Source organism: Ixodes scapularis, unplaced genomic scaffold (genome assembly GCF_016920785.2).
Source record: "Ixodes scapularis isolate PalLabHiFi unplaced genomic scaffold, ASM1692078v2 PGA_scaffold0__279_contigs__length_252992795, whole genome shotgun sequence".
Taxonomy (NCBI): Eukaryota; Metazoa; Arthropoda; class Arachnida; order Ixodida; family Ixodidae; genus Ixodes; species Ixodes scapularis.
Genome location: NW_024609835.1, coordinates 123148935 through 123171409, shown reverse-complemented (window position 1 = coordinate 123171409; position 22475 = coordinate 123148935).

The window sequence follows — 22475 nt, the reverse complement described above, 5'->3', positions numbered from 1 at the left end:
GGGTTTCGGAATGGTTGCTGCATACTGAAGGGATCGTAAGATGGGCTGTTGATAGGAAGTTAGGGTGGGTGCTTTAGAAATAACTGTAGAGTCTATGAGGTGGGAAGTGGTCTCCATGATTAGTTTGCCGAGCCTGGGTATGGGGGGATGGAACATGAAGATGAGGGGGTTTCGGAGTGGTTGCTGCATACTGGAAGGGATCGTAAGTTGTGCTTCGATAGGACGTTAGGGCGGGTGCTTTAGAGATAACTGTAGAGTCTACCAGGTTTAAAGTGGTCTCGATGATTAGTCTGCTGAGCCTGGGTATGGAGGGATGGAACGTGATGATGAGGGTGTTGCATGGTGGTTTAGATCTTGGTTGGGGAAATAGAGCGTTGTGTCGCGAAATGTTAGAGACGCGACTGCTCGCATTGCACAGAACGCTGAGTGGGTAGCTACTTTCAATAAAGAAGGCGGTCATCGTCTCAAAGGGGCACTCAGGTGGATTCTGAGATCGTCTATTTTATGTCATAACTCAATCTATGGACTCTAAGCATCCTAAGAAACCCGAAATTACATACAAGGGCGGTCAATCTCGCTATTTAAAATTCTATTAAAAATTGCGGCATGCCCTCCTTTCTGCGCTGTGGCGCAGAACGCCAGAGGGTGCCATCGGACGGGAAGGCAACAGGGGAGGGCACATGACAGCCAATTACGAATAATGGCTCCCCGGCACACTACATTTTCAAACATGTGCGCCTTTGAAAAATCAGTCCGCCGAGAAGCCGTCACTTGTGACTGGCTGTCGCGTGCCCTCCCATGCTGCCTTCCTGTCCGGTGGCACCCCCTGGTGTTCTGCGCTACGGCACAGAAAAGGTGGCGTGCCACAATCTTTAATTGGATTTTTACTATGAAAATCGGCTGCCCTTGAATGCTATCTTGGGTTTTTTAGAATGCTTAAAGCCCATAGATTGAGTTATGCCAATAAATAGACAATCTCAGAATCCACTTGAGTGCCCCTTTAAGCTGTTGACGGAAATCAATGTCGTTGCTGCAAATCCTGCAAAGGCAAAGGATCTGCAGCCTCAAACGCCTTTTTGAGCTCCAGCACTGGTTTGCCCAGGGGACGACGCTGCACCCTTTTGTCCAGGACACCACACACCAGACGGTCCCATAGCATGGCTGACAAGGTCTCACCAAAGTTGCAGTGTTCGGAGAAGCGGCGTGGGGCGGGGACGAAATTCGAGATGCTTTCTCCAGGCTGTTGGCTGCACTTATGAAATGCAAAGCACTGAACAATCACTGACAGGCACGGTGTGAAGTGGGCGGTGAGCTCCAACGCAATGTCCGCATAGGGAGTCCACTGGCACACACAACGAGCATACGACGGAGTAGATTGTCGGTCCACAAACGCTACACGGGACTGCGCATATTGGGGACTCCTCGACGATGTTGAGTATAATGAAGAAAACGTTTAGTCGCTCCTGGTACAGGGGCCATGTTTCAATTTTTTTGGGTCGAACTCTTCGAGATGTCTCAGCCGCCCTTTGATGACAACGTTAGGCTCGTCTTTTTTCGCCATATGCTCTCGTCGTTGCCAAGTTGCCACGAAGCTGTCGTTGCTCAAAAAAGTGTGGTTGCGTGCCTCGGAGTTTGAATTTCTTCATTCTCGTTGTTGCCCAAAGTTTTATTCAGGCGGCCGACCTGGCCGTGCAGAAAAGAGGAGTTAGACAAGAGACACGTGGTTTACGACGAGTCCCCAGAATGAGAAACGGTTCGGTAAAACCAGCTTGACTCGCCTTGGCTTGACTTCTGCCGACTCGCCGATGATGCCAGATGCACACACAACACTCACGACGCAAGATTTCGTTTCATTTTAAGTGCAAGATCCAGGCTTTCAATGTCGCTACCAAGCATGCACGGTCATGTAGTGTTAGCATCGTTCAGGGCAACATGCTCATGCTCATAGCTTCAGCTTCACTTGCGCATGAAGTAAATGAAACCATAGCCCCTGTATCCACTCTAATTCTCCAAGTCAGTAGTAGGCTGAAATTTATCCATCACTACAAGAAGTTGGGAGTGATGCTGAGAAGTCTGGGAGGGTCGTCGCATGTACGGAATTGACTGATCGACGTGCCGTTCCCTGCAAGATGATGTCCTGGGTTGGGCAAGGTTCGAGCATGTTGGATGCTATCAGGAACACGTGGTTACACAGGATCCGTGGGGACACGGCGGTCCCATTGACTGTGGCCATATGTGCCTGGGGCGTCACTGCTTCCCGAGTGCTAGCCAGTGCCAACCTCTGGAAGATGGTCACGAAACTGCCTCAGCATCCCAACATTGAGATACTGGAACTGGTAGCAGTGGTCTAGGAGAGCCAGAGGAATCACTGTAGTTGGATAGAAACATTGCAACAGATGCATCAGTCCTCTAGGCATAAAATATCTTACACCTTAGACATATTATTCTCAAAATTGTAGATTCAATGGGGAACCAGAGCAGTCAAAATTTCACCACACAGCTAGCTTGGAACATTTCTTGGAAACTTCACAGAATGGCAAACATTCTATAGCTTCTAAACATAGTATTTACAGTGCTAGAAGCTGGGACTCTTGTCTCGTATTTAGAAACAGTTATTCAGTCATTTTCACCTCATCAAAGATGCACAATTGGGAAGATGATCAATCCAGTTGTTTTATTCACATTAAAACGAGTTAACGAATAACTTTAGAATGCTGACAGGAGCTATATCAGTTAGTTTTGAGTGACATTCAGTAAAAGGAAGACAAGTGAATTTTTTTTTATCTTTTTAATTTTGTGAGTTTGAAACAAGATTGCCTGCATTTTCTAAGAGCTAAAAAAACATGTAGGGATATTATTTCTACTAGTTCAAACATTTTTTTCTTTTTTTTCTTGGTTTTCGCAAAAAAGGGTACTTACTATATTTATTGTGCTTTGGTAGCCGCTGGTGCTGAAACTTGATGTCCCAGGTGGCATTCCTACAGCGATTCCCTATGACCTGAGGGAGTCCTGGGGCAGTTCGGTTATCCCGTGTGTGTTTAACCGTTCAGCGGTCGCGGCGGCGCTCAAGATCTTCGGCCAGTCGCGTCGGAGGGGTGCGATCACTTGGCAGTGGTTTGCCTCACGACGAGCAAGTTGGCGATGGTTCTGTCCTCCGCAGGAGAGTATAGCTTTGCAGCGCCGACTCACTTTGTCACTGGGGTGGTTAGGTGCACGCAAGTCACCTGGCGAACCAAGCACTCTATGTAACACCGACACACATTCACAAGGTGCCTGATCACGTCGCCGACATCAGCCGAACGCCTGCTTGAAGACGCAGTACGTTAGTAGGTACGGTAGCCTGTTTTTAAACCGAAGCTCGCGGAATGCGTCTACGACGAAGATGATGGACGGCCTTCTCAACAGCCGGAGACGCTCGAACCAAGATCAATCCATACCGCCGTGATAGTGACGGCGGAAGCGCAATACGGCATCCAAGACCCCTCGCAGACGTAGAAGTGAACACGGCAGCCGAAGATCGAGCGTGAGGGACAGCCAGAGCAAGCAAGCACTACCGAAATTAACGAAAGAACTGTGCGAGCAAGCTGTCAGCTGTAGTGGCGAAGCGCGGGAGGCTCGGCTTACGGATCGGCTTATGACGACGTTAGGTTGGCTAATGGATTTCGCCCCACGCTTCGCTTTATTTTTTTGTCAGAAACTAGTGAGAGCAACTTTCTATCCCAGTTTTTTGTTATATTTTCTTGTCCCAGCAGACAACACACACAAAAACAAGTGTTTTGCCGTGTTAAAATTGTTTATTGACGAAAACGTGTTCTATGTGCACGAGACGAATTTGCGATCGCAATTGTAATAGACATCACTTAAATGTCATTTTAGTTGTCGTCTGGCAGGGCCCATCATGAATGTCATTTGAAAACCTGAATGTCATTTGGCGTAAATGCCATTTTAGCTGCCGTCTGACAGGGGTATTAGTCTTACAATTTGTGTCTCGCATGAAAAATATTTCCTAAAACCGTGTTGTTTAACGTTGAAGAATGAATTAGATTGAAGAAAATTAACCAGATTAGAATAAATTATATGTTCCATCGTTTTACAGCAAATACTTGTGAATGAAATGAGTCTAAAGAGTAAAGGGGAATGTTTGTCTCCAGTCTTGTTTGGCGGAATCACCCTTCCAGTTTTCCAGTCGTCTGGAAGCTGACCCAGTGAAAGAGATTGCTCAAATAATTCAGACAAAATGATTGATGTATATTCTTTTCTATTCTTTAGAAACTTTGAATTAATATTTTCAACACCAGATGACGATGATTGTTTAGTTGACCATAATTTTTAAAATGCCATTCTCATCAATGGCAATTGGATTCATGGGAAAAAAGTCATATGGACAAAATGAACCAGGAACATTATTAAATGCACTAGAAAACATGTCATTGAGAATAATCGAACACAGTGAATTGGGAATCATTTCACCGAACTCATTTTTAAGTGAAAGGGAACGCTCAACACTGGGATTCATTACACTCCAAAATTGTTTAGGATTATTGATTAGCATAGATGGTAGGCACTCATTAAAAAAGGAATATTTAGCCTCCCCGACTGCTTTTTTGTATTCATTCGCTGCGAGATTATAACGTTGCCAGTATTCCTCCGAGTCAATGCGCTTTGCGTTTCTGAACAAACGTTTCTTTTTATTTGAGAGCCTTCGGAGTTGAGGAGTGAACCATGGAGACTGAGTGTTTGTTATAATTGAGCGTAATGGAATGTGCTCATTACATAAAGAAATGGCTTTGTTCTTATATAAATCCCAATTGGTTTGAACGGAACGCTCGCAAAACTCTGGCAAAAAGTCCTCAAAAAAACAGCACAGAACTTTATTAATCGCTGCGTAGTTGGCCCTCTTGTAGTCCCGAATTTGTTTGATCTCTTTTGTATTACGGCACACGGGAGTTATAAAAGAAAAATCAAGCAACGAGTGATCACTGAGACCAGGAAGGTATAAAATATCAGAAATTAAATCAGGTGTATCAGTCAGTATCAGGTCGAGCACGTTCGCCGAAGGGTGTGTTGTCCTTGTTGGAAATCTTACAATTTGCGAAAGATGAAAGTCAGAACATAAATCTAAAAACTGGTTACATTCAGTTGAGGGGTTTTTCGATGAAGAGCATAAATCAGACCAGATGATGCCGGGATAATTAAAGTCGCCCATACGAAAAATGGGTAAGTTTGGAAAGCGAACACGGACAAGGTTAATTGCATCATGAAGTTGCTCAACAAAAGTATTTGGACGATAGCAACAGCCTAATACTAGCTTTTTGTGTCCAATGGAAAGACCTACCCATATTTTTTAAGATCAGATTTTATGTTCATCAAAAAAGATTTAGGTTCAGGCGCAGCTGCTATCAAAACTCCCCCTCCAGAACGTTCCTTGCGGTCATTGCGGTAAACATCAAAACTTTTACTACAATGAAATATTTCAGAATCCTTAACTTGAGAGGAAAGCCAAGTTTCAGTTAGCACAACTAAACCAGCATCACAAAAGTAAATCATTGAGCATAAGTCATCGCGTTTTTTAATCAGACTTCGGATGTTAGAAAAAACAACTGGCACATTAACTGGTCCCCCGCCCCTCTCGGACCACTAGGCGGAGCCAGACGGCTGAGAAAGGGGAGCTGAAATTAGCGGAAGCACGCTAACATTTCTTTCAGAGCGTTGGAATCAGGTTGACACACATATTCGGTCTTCTTTGGGGTTGTACGTATAGCAGTTGTTATTTTGATAAAGCTTGTTGAAACGCAGTTTGAAAGTACTTCCTTGGGATTTGCCAAATTCTATTAGTTTTCTTCTAGCCAGGTGAGTAGCAAAAGAAAAATGTTCACTGACAGTCACGCCTACCGTTTTTAGTTGCATTTGCAAGATAAGATAAGATCCCTTGTTTTGAAGTCAGAAAACTGTACGATGATGGGGCGACATTTGTTCGCAGCAAATGCCCCTAGCCTATTTGAGCGCTCTATACCAAATGTTCCGCTTATGGAAGGCAAGGAGCATTCGAAGAGCAGACTTGTTATCTTGCGTTCAGCGTCACAATACGTTTCTGAAGCAAGATCAGGAAGACCGTAAAAGATAACGTTGTTTCGACCAGACCGGTCCTCCATATCATCAAGACGCTCCCGCAGAGCGATGTTTTCATTCCGTAAGCTATCAGCTGCTTGACCGGCGACACCGTATTCTTGCTGTTTTGTTTCAAGAAAGATTTTATTAGTCTCAACGACATGCAACCTTTTGTTAATGTCAGCCACCTCTTCTTGCATAAGTTTCTGGTTTTCCTTTATCTCATTTACACTGGTAAGCAGCTTTGCCTGTCCCTGTTCAAACTGAAGCGAGCGAGCATCCAAGCTCTGTAAAAGATCATACATTTGGCTAAGCTGCTTAGCCTGAACATCGCTCATGGGACCCGGATTGGCCTCAACGTCGCCACAACACAGCAAAGACTGAAAAGTGTTTCTGACACACTACAAAAATGCAAATATTGGTGTGGGCAAGACACCAGCAGTAAAAAACGATTATCGGATCGGTAACAATGATCATTCCTTCTTCCACATACCTGGACAAAAAAGAAGACTCGTTTAAGCATGGTGAACGAGTCTTCCTTTGTAAGTTGTAAGTACTTGTGAGTTGTTCGTTTTGTTATCCGTGGTAATGGTAATAACTTGAACGAAGACTAAGAAGCAGACGCCGAGCCGAAAGTTTCCGCCTTCAAAACCAGAATGCAGCCTTAAAATGTGTCTATGTGGGGCGCTCATATCCAACGACTGCCTTCCAGTCGACCGTTGGGCCGTGTAGCTTACGGATGGCGACAGAGAAAACTGTTCTCATTGTTCTCACTGTTGTCTATGTGCGTAGTTGCGCTCTCTCTGCGAAAAAAAAGTTCTCAATGCAAAGGCTACAGGCCCTTCAAAGCATTCTCCTCCCACATGACTCAGTACAGCTCCCATCCCTCCCTGACGGAGAGGCGTCGGAGGCGAGCATTATGGGGCGTGACACATCGTAGTGTGCTAGAACAGCTGAGGATTCTAGCTGACATTTGGCACGCTTGTACTCCTCTGCTTCCGCCTTCATCAAGGCCCATACCTTATCCTTATCTAGAAGGCGATGATGCGATTCGAACACATGGACGGCCCCCTTCAGAAAGCGACCGTAGAAGTTCAGAACTCCCAGAAAAGACTGTATGTAGCTCTGTATTTTTAGTCGGTTCTGGAACCCTATTGGATGGCCTCCACCTTTTCGGTCGAAAAACTTACGTCGTCCTCGTTGATAGAGTACCACAGGCATGATACTTCCTTGTCTCGGAAAGCGCACTTGTCAGCATTCAGGTTCAAGCTGTCGTCCTGGATGCGCTGCTGCTCCCTCTGCCGTCGATCGTCGTGTTCAGCTACCGTATGTTCGCCGATGAAAATGTCATCCAAAAAACCCTGCACTCGTTCGAATTCGTTCAAGTGTTCATCCTATAACGCTGGAAGATGGCCACAGGAACGGCCACTGCAAACTGTAATCTGGCCACCTTGGAAAGCCCCCCCTCGTCGACGCGAAGTTGCTGATAAGCTTGATCTAAGTAAAGCCAAGAAAATGCTGAGCAACCTCCCAGCCTTGCTAGTAGCTGTTTCGGTACGGGTAGCCGACAAGTGTCCCCCTTGACAACTGGGATGAGTGTTCCCATGAAGTCACCCCAAATTCACATCTTCCCAGGCTTTTCAGAAACGGTACGATAGGCTTTTCCCAACAAGAGTGCATGACCGGAACGTAGATACCTTGTTCAACCAGTTTCTCGATGACTTCGTTCACTTTCGGCAAAAGCACGAAAGGCACTTTAACGTGCCTTGTGCAATTTGGGTGTGGCTTGATGCTCCACTTCAATTCGCAAAAAGGGACCCTTCCTCTTCCCCAGCTTGGGCATGAACACTTCCGAGAAGATCTCGAGGAGAGTTTCCACCTTCCTCCCCAATGTGTGCTGCTGGCCTACAGCAGACGGCTCTCCTCGTTACAGTTCCCTGAAACGGGGACTCTGTGAAGCTGATGAAGCCTTCCAAGGCGATGCCAAACGGTTTGAACCAGTCCCGTACGAAAATGCTGACTCCGGCCCCCTTCATGAGGAGTAGGGAAAGCTGAGCTTCTACTGCTGCCATACTTGACCTGCACTTTCACCTCTCCCACGATGTGCACAGGTTGCTGAGTGTCAGTTCGGACTCCTCGCGTGCACGGTCGAAGCGCCTCCTCAGAGATTCCTAGGTCCACATTGTCCTCAGAACGACAATGGAGCACACGGGACCAGAGTCCACCTCCATAGGTACTTGGTTTCTGTTGACCGTGACGGTAGCCATGAAAGCTGGCAGGCCACTCGCATTGTGGTGACGTCCGTACAGCCTGGAGCGTCCCGATTTGTCAGAACTTCACTTTTCTGGGTGTTTGTCGCTGCACTTGGTTAGGCTCATTGCCGCTTTCTTCTGACAGCAGGCTCGGACGATGTGTCCCTTCCGCTTGCAGAAATGGTACTCCGCGTTACAGAAACCACAGTTCGTTGAGTCAATGCCGTCGTTGCAGCAAGAGCATTGCCGTGTGTTCTGCCCTGCTTGCTGACACCTTTGGGCATTTGCTGAATGCGATGCAAGTCGGACGTCGACGGCGTAGACCACGCCCCGCTGATGTATTGTGCTTGCCTGGTGGCATACGCCGAAGCGACCGCAGTCTCAACCACCTTTTTTAAATCAAATGTTGGTTTGGCAAGTAGACAACGCTGCACTCTTTGTCCCGGAAACAGCGCAACAGACGGTCCCATAGCATGTCTGACAAGGTCTCACCAAAATCCCAGTGTCAGTAGAGGCGGTGGAAGACGGCGACGAAGGTCGACGAAGGTGGCGATGATTTCTCCCGGCTTCTGGCTGTACTTACGAAATGCAAAGCGCTGAACAATCACCGACGGGCGTGGTGAGAAGTGGGCGATGAGCTCTGACACAATGTCAGCGTAGCGAGTCTCTACCGGCATCCCCCGCGCACACGACGAGCGTATGATTGCACAGATTGCCGGTCCACACACGCTATAGAGGACTGCAGGTTTTAAGGGCTCTCGATTACGTTGTTCGCGGTGAAGAAGAAGATGACTCGCTCCTGGTACAAGGGCAAGGCTTCAGTCCTGTCCGGGTCGAACTCTTCGAGATGCCCCAGCCGCCCCATCATGATAACGTTAGGCTCATCCTTTTCCTCCATGTGCTCTCATTCTCGCCAAGTCGCCACAAAGCTGTCCTTGGTCCAAAAAGAGCGGTTGCATGCACCGGAGGTTGAAGTTATTTTCAGTGTTGGGAACTACTTTAAGTACATTGTACTTAAAGTACTACTTCAAGTAGGTTTACGAAACTTGTACTTTACTTGAAGTACATTCTCTGAGTATGTACTTGAAAGTACCAGAAAATAATACTTACAGTATTATTTTCTGGTACTTTCAGATGAAAGTACAAATTCCGATTTCAAAGTACATTCCCCAAATTTGGTTTTGTTAAATTTGTATCACGTAATAATGCTTTATCAGCTCTGAAAAAATACTGGAAGGGGTATTCTACTCCCACCAGAAACGTGAACAGAGGACGCATCGCTTCGTTTGTTCTGGGGGCGCGCCGTTCCCGTAGCTTTTTATACTCTTGCTACTTCTCGGTCGGTCAGCGCAAGTGAGGAGATTTATAATATTGGGAGAGGAGAGTTTATTTATTTATTTATTTATGTACCCTGAAGGCCCCCAAGGGTATTACAGAGGGGAGTGGGGGGGGGGGATTAGGTGACAAGTTTACAGTTGTTGATACATAAAATATAATACAGTAATTAATGCACGCTTGCTCAGACACTTCAAAAAAATTTACACAATGTTACAACAGTAATACCAACTAGAAAATGGTTATTCAAAATGAACAAACAAGGCATTTTTAAAATCAATAATACTGGTTATGGAGGCTATGTCAGCGGAAAGGCGATTCCAATCAGAGCTAGTGCGAGGAACAAAGGAGTTATAATAAGTGTTAGTTTAATCATTATGTAGCACCTGAGACTGTGATGCGGAAAAATTTAATTATCAAGTCGAAGTAAAAGAAAACGGAGAACGTCACAATGCTTTGAGACATTCTCTTTTCTCTTTTCCTTTTACTAGAAATTTCCTTAATTTTTATCGCACCCCAATCTCAGGTATCACATTATGATTAATTATTACCAGCTCGCTTGCACAGTCACTGTTTTTTTTTTTCAATATGGAGAGGACACTGTTTTATATGAGAGGATTGCTTGCGGAAGCTACGGGGCTGACGTCACACTCTCTCCTAGCACATTTACAATCAAGCGTTGTGTCCAACAATCAAGCGTTGTGCGCAATAATCCAGTGCAAAGGGTGCCAAATTCAGAAGAGGGACTTCTAAATTTGACTCCATTCCTGATAATAACTACTCTGTGGCCACTTGACTTTATCAAATATTCGCCGCTGTTTTTAAAAATAGGTAATGCACCCCTGATTATCTCTGGGCATTACAGCATTCATAGACGAATGAAAGGGGCTCATGAAAGATTGTGTTAAAATACTTGTACTTTACTTGAAAGTAGATTGTATTTTTGGTACTTCACTTCAAGTACGTTGCACGAAGTGTACTTCATACTTTACTTAAAGTACATCACGCTGCATTCACTTTGTACTTTACTTGAAGTACCTTTTAGATGTACTTTACCCAACACTGGTTCTTCTTTCTCGTCGCCCCCCAAAGCCTTTATTCAGGCGGCTGACTTGGCCGTGCATAAAGGAGAAAGTGCACAAGAGGCACATGGTTCATGACAAGCACCCGAAATGGCGAACAGTTCGGTAAGACCAGTGTTGTCCCCGTTACCGAAAAAAAGTAACGAAATAGCGTTACTCGTTAGTTTGGTGAAAATTAACGCGTTATTGTGCTACGTTATTTTTTACAAAAGTAACGATATACCGTTACCGTTACTTTTCAAAAATAACGAATGTTACTTTTACGTTACTTTTGTGTTCAAGTACATACGTTTGGCAGAGATGTGTTCGCTTACAAACATGCCTTCGGTCTCGTGAAAGAGAAAACCTTCACAAGACCAATCGAAAGTCAATCGGCTTTTATAAACTACAGCATGCAAACGGGAACTGCTGCAACACAACCAGCCAACCAACGCCCCTCGATCTTTACGCCGGTTCTAGTAACAGTCCGGTTCATACTATTACCAGAGACTGATTTACTTCATTCTGTGGAACAGGACACCGGTTACCAGCACAGTGGTTATAATAACTTGCTGCCTCTTACCAGTAACAGCCCTTAATTTTTCTGATAAAAAAAAGGTTTTGTTTTGTAAGTTCACTTTCCAGGTTTAAAACTAGTTTTTTATTATTATGACCTTAGTGAAGTAAAGACTAATCAAGCAAAAGATTCTTCTGTGTACAAAAGTGGGTCAGCAACTTTCAGGCAGCGAGGGGGGGAGCGAGAACAAAAAATTCCACAAAGGTTATTTTTTTTCTTTTTTTTGTAACTAGAGAAACGAGAAAATCGCTTCGCCACTATTAGCCCCGAGTACATATGTTAAGTAACCAAAGATTTTGTTAGAAAAAAGTAAAATTTGTTTTGGAAAAGTCTATCTTTATAAAGTTGCGTCGGCAGTGTTCTTTTATCTGCCTATTTTTGTGTCTGCATTTTCTGGGCGCCTTCCGCCCCCCCCCCCCCCCCCCGGGCGGGCGGCTTCGAGCAGCCGCGGGGGTCGGTGGAGAAGAGTCGGACCCCGGTCGTTAAGAAACGTCTCGGGTTTCGAGAGGCGGTGCGGGGAGAACACGTGTGCGGAGCGGCTTGCGGCTTTTAACCGAATGTGCCTGTATATAGAGGGTTTTTCCGCTTAGTGTAAAATTGTCGCTTTTTGCCCGATGCCATAACTTAGCGGTTGGCGCCAGTCAGACTGGGAAATTTGCAGAGAACAACTCTACAAGGAATTTAGGTTTGGCGGCTGGAGTGCCAGGATGACGGCTTGCCGACCATTGGATAACAGTGTACCACGTGTGAGTGGTGGAAATTGAAGTGATTGGTTCGTCTCTGGAGGGAAAGGAGGCCTCGACGAGGCTAGAAAAGGGCTGCCGAGAGGATTCTCGGAGAATTCAGGTCTTGAGACTGGGGACTAAAGTATGGGGTTTTAATTTTGGAAGTTTTGTATATTATCGTTGACTTGTCGTTTTGTTTTCAAATAAACGTGGCCACACCGGCCACCGTAAACCTACCAACGTCGTAATCTGTCCAGCGGGATCGAACAACTTTTAGATTTCTTCCTTATTCGACTTTCCGGGGGACTTGCATCGGGCGAACATCATCATCGGTCGTCACCATCCTGACCGGCCCCCTCTCCCTTGGAAAGATGACTGGAGCTGTCGACAAGATCCTGCTGACTTCCTGCGACGGGCGGTGAGCGTAAACGACGGCATCAACGGAGGTCGGCGGAGCGTACCTGGGCTCTATGCGACAAGTGTTTCGTCTGCTGGATTGCGGGCAAGGGTCGCGTCTGCTAGACTGCGGACAAGGGTCCCGTCTGCTGGACTGCGGACAACGGTCGCTCCTGCCGGAGTGAGGACCGTGGCAATATCTACGTGAGAAGCCCGGGGGGGTACAGTTACCCAAAAGAAGTCGTGGCGTCTGCTGGACTGCGGACAAGGCTCGCTCCTGCCGGAGTGAGGACCGCGGCAATATCTGCGTGAGAAGTCCGGGGGGGGGGGGGGGTACAGTTGCCCAAAAGCGTCGCGGCGTCTGCTGGACTGCGGACAAGGCTCGCTCCTGCCGGAGTGAGGGCCGTGGCAATATCTACGTGAGAAGCCCGGGGGGGTACAGTTACCCAAAAGAAGTCGTGGCGTCTGCTGGACTGCGGGCAAGGCTCGCTCCTGCCGGAGTGAGGACCGTGGCAATATCTGCGTGAGAAGTCCGGGGGGGGGGGGGGGGGGTACAGTTGCCCAAAAGAGTCGTGGCGTCTGCTGGACTGCGGACAAGGCTCGCTCACCGTGGCAATATCTACGCGAGAAGCCCGGGAGGGTACAGTTACCCAAAAGGAGTGGTGGCAGCTGACAGGTGGTACTGGGCGTCATCTACGTCGGAGAACAGGACGACCTGTAGCTTCACCTGCGGACCGGCGAAGCATCTTCACTGAGCGGCGACAGAATATCGGGGCAAGCCTCAAGAGGAGAGACGAGATCGTCGCTGCAGCGCTGAACTTCGTTGTGGTGCCGGAAAATTGTAAATTTTTTTTGTGTGCGATGTATTTTTTATTTTTTTTTAATTTTCGGTGAACGAAGGAGCTGAGACTTCCAGACGACGGGCACGATCGCCAGGCCGAGTGTGGAAACTGCGGCAAGTGGGTGGCGGCAACGGGAGGACCAGCTGATTGGATTTTGCCAAACAACGGTGGGTGAGTCCCATTCCCGTTTTCTCCGAGGCTCACCATGACCAGAGAGACTAGATCGAAGACCCCAGGGTCTTCCCTCAGTGGCGCCAACTCGGAACCAGACGCTGGCACCAGTGAGGGAGGGCAGCCAACAGATTCGAATGACCTTAGTGCTGAGATAACACTCATGAGACTAATGACAGAACTCGAGAAGATAAAACTAGAGCAGTTAAAAATAACGGGGCAGCCTCATCAAGAGAACACTCGGGGTACGGGGGGAGTCGGACAGTATGCAAAGGAGCTACGTCCGGTGCTGGCGCCAATGCCCGAGACGGACACATTGGTACCAGCGTGGTTTAAAGGCGCTGAAACAATGTTGGCGAGTTGTGAGGTTCCACAGGACCTACACGGGGGCACTCATCCTGCCTTTTCTAAACGAGAAAGCGAGCGCCGTTGTAGCAAACAGAGCACAGGGACGGGTATTGCAGTACAAGGAGCTACGAGACATTATCCTCGACGAGCTCAGGATGACTCCGGATGAGTATAAGCGGAGGTTTCATGTCGCACGCAAACAAGAGGAGGAGTCGTGGGCACAGTTCTCTACCGATCTGAATACCATGTTCGGCTACTACATGAGGAGCCGCGAAGTAGAGACACTAGATGATCTAAGGCAGCTGATCATTTCTGATCGGCTAAAGCATGCCATGCCGGATGATGTCCGGGCTTACGTACTTCAGAATGAAACCAAAGAATGGCTAAGGCCAAAGGGAATAGCGGATCTTGCTGAGAAATTCGAAGAGAGTCAGCATGATCGAAACTGGGAGCCCCATAGGGCAGCCGAGGGGCCACAGGTGAACATGCGTGGTGGGCCTGCGGAAGCTGGGGCCGACCAGCGAAGGGTTGAGAAAACTCGACCGCAAGGGTGCTTTTCCTGTGGGAGCATGGGGCACCTTAAGTAGAACTGCCCTGGGTTAGTGCATAGATCCCGTGGACTCCGGGAACAAACCGGCCTCCGCGTGTCTGGGTGCGGGAATAAGACCTTTGCCTCGGTCACGGGAGACATTTGAGACGACGGGGACGCGCAGGCAAGGAGAAACAGATTCGGGTATAGGCTAAGTATAGCCAACCCTTTTTTTTTCTGTTTGCGTTTCGGGTTGGTTGCCTGCGGCAACAGTTTTTCCTTTTTTTTTTTTTTGCTTGATATAAATACTGGTCATGGTGGAATCTGGAACGTGCGGGTTCGGGTCTCACCGGACTGTGTTTGCTTGTTTGTTTTTTTGTTGTTGGTTTTCTTTGTCGCCCAACAGGTTATTTCTTTTGGTGGGGGGTATAGCTCCTTAGTTGTTGTTTTGTTCTTTTATGCTACGCGTGTCTCGGAAAGGGGGACAGATGTTGCGCGAACAGCAAGTGTACTTGCAACATTCTTGGTGGGGAGGTGTTAAGTAACGAAGGATTTTGTTAGAAATAAGTAAGATTTGTTTTGGAAAAGTCTATCTTTATACAGTTCCGTTGGCAGTGTTCTTTTATCTGCCTATGTTTGTGTCTGCATTTTTTGGGCGTCTTCCGCCCTCACGGCGCACGGGCGGCTTCGAGCAGCCGCGGGGGTCGGTGGAGAAGAGTCGGACTCCGGTCGTTAAGAAACGTCTCGGGTTTCGAGAGGCGGTGCGGGGAGAACACGTGTGCAGAGCGGCTTGCGACTTTTAACCGAATGTGCCTGTATATAGAGGGTTTTGCCGCTTAGTGTAAAATTGTCACCTTTTGCCCGATGAAATAACTTAGCGGTTGGCGCCAGTCAGACTGGGAAATTTGCAGAGAACAACTCTACAAGGAATTTAGGTTTGGCGGTTGGAGTGCCAGGATGACAGCTCGCCGACCATTGGATAACAGTGTACCACGTGTGAGTGGCGGAATTTGAAGTGATTGATTCGTCTCTGGAGGGAAAGGAGGCCTCGACGAGGCTAGAAAAGGGCTATCGAGAGGATTCTCGGAGAATTCGGCTCTTGAGACTGGGGACTAAAGTATGGGTTTTAATTTTGGAAGTTTTGTATATTACCGCTGACTTGTCGTTTTGCTTTCAAATAAACGTGACCACACTGGCCACCGTAAACCTACCAACGTCCAGCGGGATCGAACAACTTTTAGTTTTTTTTCTTATTCGACTTTCCGGGAGACTTGCATTGGGCGAACATCATCATCGGTCGTCACCATCCTGACCGGCCCGCTCTCCATTGAAAAGATGACTACCTATAGCTCCGAGAACTTCGCGTGGCGCCCCCTTACGTCGAACTGGGGTGACGTCACGGCGAGGAGAGAATTGTTCCTCGACTCGCCCCGCTCCCCCTGTGGAGGCTGTGACGACGCTAGCCGTCGGTGCACTCGTTTCTTTTTAAATTTTTTTTGTGCGTGTTTCGCGTAGGAAGTGTAAATATTTATATGTGCCTTTATTTAGGTATGGCCTGTAGCTACAAGCGAAACTTCAACCAACATTGTAAGCATGGTTGACAGGGCAGGCAACGAATGAATCGCAGCTGGTATATGAAAATAAGTCGGGGTCGCGAGTCGGGGCCGCGAGTCGGGGTCGCGAGCTAATTTGCCAACCACTCAAAGGCCCATGATATAAATGCCTCTCCAAATGCCTTGAAAGTGGGATGTAATATCGTCCTAGGTCAGGAACATGCGATTAACAGAATTCCAGCGTCAGAAACAGTTGCGCCACCGCTTCACCGATCCCTCGCAAAATTGCCTTGTGTCGTGTGGACGGACGGGGAGGTTCATCGGCGGAATTGCCTCCGCCGATAGCTTTCGGGATTTGTAACCCAATTTTAAAGGTAAAAAAGAAAAGCAGGCTTATAAAATGTACGGAAGCACGTCAATATCGGCCTGACTCAACGTCTTGTACACCGGGTAAAGCGCGATCCAAACCAACGCTTCTTTTTGCGCCTGTAGGTCGTGCGGCTGCGGATGTGACGTATTTTCGTGATGTCGCGCCGCTTCTTCGCTCCTTCCGGGCGCGCACAAGAAAGTTGGATAATTTCAACTTCTCAACGCGCACAAAAACGCGCGGTGACGTAGTAGGGCGCTCCTGTGTCCCGGCCAATCGGTGGAGGGGAAGCTAGTTCCGGCTCCGTGTTTCTCGCCGTCTGGCTGCCCTCAACTCCCCCCTTTTATTCTCTTCCAACATGACAACGCGATCTCTCTCTCTCTCTTTCTCTCGCCGTCTGGCCGGCCAGTCTGTCGCAGTTGCACTTTGCTTGTGCGCTCGCGCCGAAGTTTCGCCCGTCCAAACCAAAGCACACGGTTCTGACTAAGAAAGCGCGCCCGGAAACAGCAAAAAACGCCACGAAATGCGTCACATCCGCAGCCGCACGACCTACAGGCGCAAAAAGAAGCGTTGGTTTGGATCGCGCTTAAACGAAGTCCAACTCCTCAAAGCTCTTGCGGCACACAACGCCAAACCAGGAAACCGGTGCTGGGAAGCGAGCCGATGCGAGATCGCGGAGCGGACTCATCCCCCTGACGTCACGGTGCACCTCACCCAATCAGGGCGCGGCGACCGCAGCGACGCTTCTGTTCGCTCTCAGGGCTATTAGCCCCGAGAGCGAACACAAGCGTCGCTGCGGTCGCAGCGCCCTGATTGGGTGAAGTGTACCGTGACGTCAGGCGGAGGACTCCACACCCCGACCTCGCATCGGCTCGCTTCCCAGCACCGGCTCCCGGTTTGGCGTTGTGTCCCGGAAGCTCATCGAGGAGCTGGACTTCGTGTACCCGGTGTACAAGACGTTGAGTTAGGCCGATATTGACGTGCTTCCGTACATTTTATAAGCCTGCTTGCCCTTTTTACCTTTAAAATTGGGTAACGAATCCCGAAAGCTATCGGAGGAGGTAATTCCGCCGATGAACCTCCCCGTCCGTCCACACGACACAAGGCAATCTTGCGAAGGGTCGGTGAAGCGGTGGCGCAAGTGTTTCAGACGCTGCAATTCTGTTCCTTTCATGTTCATGATTTAGGACCATATTACATCCCGCTTTCAAGGCATTTGAAGTGGCATTTATATCATGGGCCTTTGAGTGGTCGGAATTAGCTCGCGACCCCGACTCTGCGCTGCCACTCTGCATGCGCTGGTTCGCAGATGTTTTAAAGGCCCTGCGTCTGATGATCTCGAAAGTGCTCGTGGAACAGGGTTGTTTTACATAAATGTAGCTTCTTCGTGAATTAATTATATAGTTTATACACGTATGCAGGCATATTTCTTAAAGATGCAACATTACTGAAAATTAGGTTTTCATGGTAGCAGCAAAAACGGCCGAATCGCCCCCAGTTGCCTGTATGATATGTATTGAACTGCCCAAAATATGCACAGCAATGGTGCCGTAATATGGAATGTTTATACTTTTTCCTGACATTCTTTATTCCAGCCTTGGGTATTAAAAAAATACACCGTTTAGTCTGAATTGTCATTTCCAATTAAAAGAGACTGCTGCAGGTCCCCAAAATCTTCCTCAGCCTCCAAACTCCCTACAGCTGGACTCTGACAACAGAGGAAAACAGGAGTAAAACCAAGCATTCGAACGTCTGTCCAGCGGTAGATGCAGCACTAGTAGCAGAAAATGTGGAACCTGTGAAGGGCGACAGTCTGCGTGAGAAAAGCTTCTGGTATTTTAGCTTCAGGGCAGTTCGATTTAAGTAAAGTCTCAATTTTAGGGTTTAAGGGACTAATAATGAGCTAGACATCTTCGCTTACGTTTGTTATACATTTCTTGAGGGTTGATATAAACAAGTCCACAAATACCACCCGTGTAGTCCTTTGAAATATTATCCGAATCCAGCAAAGGTTAAATGCGAGCAATGTATATAATAAATGTTCCTTGTTTTTTTACTTTGCTCCTGCACTTGGGCTGTCTTACTTGCGATTCTCTCCCCATGGTCCAGACTGTATTTAGCATGTTCCTCGAGGAGCATGCAGCTTTTCTGCTTCGGCGATCTTGTTTAAAAGCAGATACAAAAAAAAAGAAAATAGTATACATAACCTGTCAATTCATTCAGACCATCGGCAGCATTTATTGTGCGAGATGTAAATCTATAGTGATGCTCCTGGAATTGTGGCCATATTTCTTTATTTTCATATACCAGCTGCGATTCATGCGTTGCCTGCCCTGTCAACCATGCTTAAAATGTTGGTTGAAGTTTCACCTGTAGCTACAGGCCATACCTCAATAAAGGCACATATAAAAATTTACACTTCCTACAAAAAACACGCCAAAAAAATGAAATAGAAACGAGCGCGCCGACAGCTAGCGTCGTCACAGCCTCCACAGTCCGAGCGGGGAGAGTCGGGGAAAAATTCTCTCCTCGCCGTGACGTCACCCCGGTTCGCCGTAAGGGGCCGCCACGCGAACTTCTCGGGGCTAATATAGTCGGTTACAAGTGAAGAAGGTAGGAGAAGCTCCTCCCATAAGCTTGATGAGCCCGTTTCAAATCCATCCGCAGTCGAAAGAATAGCTCCCTGGAAACTCCCCTTGTTCCGCTTCAGTGAATAGATAATGGCTACAGAGTGATGCGAACTTGCCTCCAACACCCAGCCCCCCCCCCCCCCTCCTTTGTATCCCTCGGAGAAGGAACCGAACCCCTGAAAGCATCCTTTCCATCCATGGGTGCGGCAACCGAAGCCCCCAAAGTCATTTTGTTTCTATAGGAGGAGGAAAATTCTAATCTCCCTCTAGTGGCTTCCACAACGCTAAGTCAAAGTCGAAAGATAAAGCAAATATTCACAGGAAGGCAAAACCCTCTCCCGCATTGGCCACGACGTCACGGAGACGATGGGACGCTGTTGGATGCGGAGGTGGCGGGGAGATGTATGAATCCCTTTCAGGGGCATTTGCCGCTACCTTCTTGACCTGTAACTTACTACAGTTGTTCACTGATTTATACGGATGTCTCTCTCGCCCCCCCCCCCCCCCCCCCGCGCTGTCCACCTTTGCTGCACAAAGCAGAGGGGGAAGGGAGGGGAGGGAAGGGGAGGGGGCCTGTAACGCAGTCGTTCGTTCAAGCCTTGTAAATGGTAACAGTATGCAAAAAAAAAAAAAAAAAAAGGAGGACGAACGGAATTAGCTGGTAGCCGAAGGTTTGTTTCGCTGTTTCGCCGTCGAGAAGCGAGATAATGTCTCCTTTTAACGGAGGTCTCTTTTGGTCAAAAAGTTTTTTTTTTTCTTGTTTTTTTTAAAGTTTACTGTGACAGATGCTGGTTCCGTGGAGCGATAAGCTTGTGCGTGATTTTGAGATGATTGAGTGAATAGATGGACTAATAAGTGGAAAAACCACCGTTTTAGGAAATCGCAGGTTCAGAAGTCTTAGCAGCAAGAAACGGCATTGCCTGGGCATTGCGTGCTCGAGTGCAAGCAGTTGCCCCTCGAGCAGAGAAGCTAGATCCTGCATTGAGCTTAGTGACCTTAAAGGGGCAGTCCAACGATTTTAGACTTTGGCCAATTAACTGCGGAAATTAATCTGCGTCACCTACGGCACGAAAAACCGCAAACCGCATTTTCTTGCGAGAGCTAGTTTTTATTTAAAGAAATGAAACAAATCGAAGGTCGATGTGCCCCTCAACTCTCCACGCCGACTTTCGAGTGACGTACTCTGGGGGTTCACGTGGTTTCCCTTTGGGCCCTCTCTTGAGACCCCAGCCGCTTCCTCCGCTATTGTCGACTTTTAAAGGATTAGCCTCGTCGAAGGTCGCGGCGAGCGATGGACACAAAGGACGGTTCGCCACGGGGCTGACGGCGAGTGCAGCAGCGGAGGGGGACAGGGTTTGTTGACTTCCGGGTACCTCCAGAGACGCCGTCATTTTAGTTCCCGTAGCCGCCACAGGCGGCTGCAGATTGGCAAATAATTCGTTTTTTGCCTTGCGATTACGCAGCAGAATAGCAGTTTTTCGGGGAAAGGTGACGCGTTTTTGGTCACTTGGGCTTGTATAAACGACATGAAAAATGCAAACTGGCAATTCTTGCAACATAAAACCGTTGCACTGCCCCTTTGATTTAGTTCCCCTAACCTCTCCAGTTTTATGCACACTATTGCTATTCTAAACGTTTGATCCAAATGCCTAATATATTTCACCAGTTTTGGTCAAAAGTAACGAGTAATGAGTAACGCAATTTGATAGCCGATACCGTAAAATGTAACGAAAATACTTTACTCGTTAGTCATTCAGAATACTAACGAGTACGTTACTGCGTTAGCGAAAAATGTAACGCGTTAACAGTAACGTCGTTACTAGTAACGCGTTACCTCCAACACTGGGTAAAACCAAATTGACTAGTCTTGGTCTGACTTCTGTTGACTTGCCGATGTTGCTTGACGCACACACACAACACTCAGGGTGCTAGATTCCGTTTCACTTTAAGTCCGAAATCCAGGCTTCGAATGCCCCTACCAAGCATGCACGCTCCTGTACCGGGAGTATCTTTCAGGGCAACATGCTTATGCTCATAGCATGCTTATGCTCATAGCATGCTTCATGCGAGAGCATCGCTCTCGCATGAAGTAAATAAAGTCATAGCCTATGTGTCCACTCTAATTCTCTAAGCAAGGAGCAGGCTGAAATTTATCCATCACTACAAAAAGTTGGGAGTGATACCGAGAAGTCTGGCAGGGTCGTCACATGTACAGGAGTGACTGATCGACATGCTGTTTTCTACAAGATGATGTTCCTGGGGTGGGTAAGCTTCGAGCATGTTCGTTGTCAGCAGGAACTCGTGGTTACACAGGATCGGTGGAGACATGGCGGGCCGGTTGCCTGTGGCCATATGTGCCCGGAGCGTCACTGCTTCCTGAATGCTAGCCAAAGCAAACCTCCGGAACGTGGTCACGAAACTACCTAAACATACCAAGGTTCAAACAATGAAACTGGTAGCAGCGGTCTAGTAGAGCCCGAAGAATCACTGCAGCTGGATAGAAACATCGCAACGGATGCATCAGTCCTCTAGGCATAAAATATGTTGTACCTTAGACATTTAATTCTAAAAATTAGAGATCCAATGGGGCAGCAATGCAATCAAAATTTTACCACACAACTTTTTTCCGCTGAACTAGTGTGGGATATTTTTTTGAAACTCCATATAAAAAAGAACGACCTATAGGTTCTAAACATAGCATTGAAAGTATTAGAAGCTGACACTCTTATTACGTATTTAAAAATAGTTTTTAAGTCATGTTCACGTCTTCAGCTTGCACACCGATTCCTGTTTTATTACAATTAAGAAGACCATGAGTCCAGTCCTGTTTTATTCACATCAAAGCCTGTTAAAGAATAACTTTACAATGTTTGCCTAGTTTAACGAAGGGCGTCCGCCCAAAACATCGCCTATTTTGTTCCCCTTCCCTCTGCACGTTTTATCTATCACGCTTTTAATTTGGAGCTATACGAGTCAGGTTTGAGTGACAATCAGTAATAAAGAAAGAAGCGATGATATCTTTTTTTTTTTAATTTGTCAGTTTAAAACAACATTGCCTGAATTTTCTAAGAGCTAGAAAAACTACGTAGGGATATTTATTTTACTTATTCAAACATCAATATTTCTTAATGAGTTGCATTGCATCACAATATTCTCCCCTTTTTTGGGGAAAAAAGGGTACTTACCGTCCTATGTTGCTTCGGTAGTGACTAGCGTAGGGACTTCAGGTCACAAGTGGTGGTCGTCCCGCGACTCTTTATGACCTACGGGAATCCTGGGGCGGTTTGGTTATCCCGTGTATGTTTAACCGTCAGCGGTCTCTGCGGCGCTCACGATCTTCGGCCAGGCGCGTCCTAGGACGAGTGCTATCACTTGGCAGTGGAATGCCCCACAACGAGCAAGTTGGTTACGGTTCTGAACTCCGCAGAAGATTGTGGCTTTGCAGCGCCGACTCGCGTTCTCACTGGAGTGGTTATGTCCACACAAGTCACCTGGCCAACGAAGCACTCTATGTAACGTCGCCACACACTCACAGGGTTCACGCCCCCGGCATCACCCTAACGGCTGCTTGAAGACGTAGT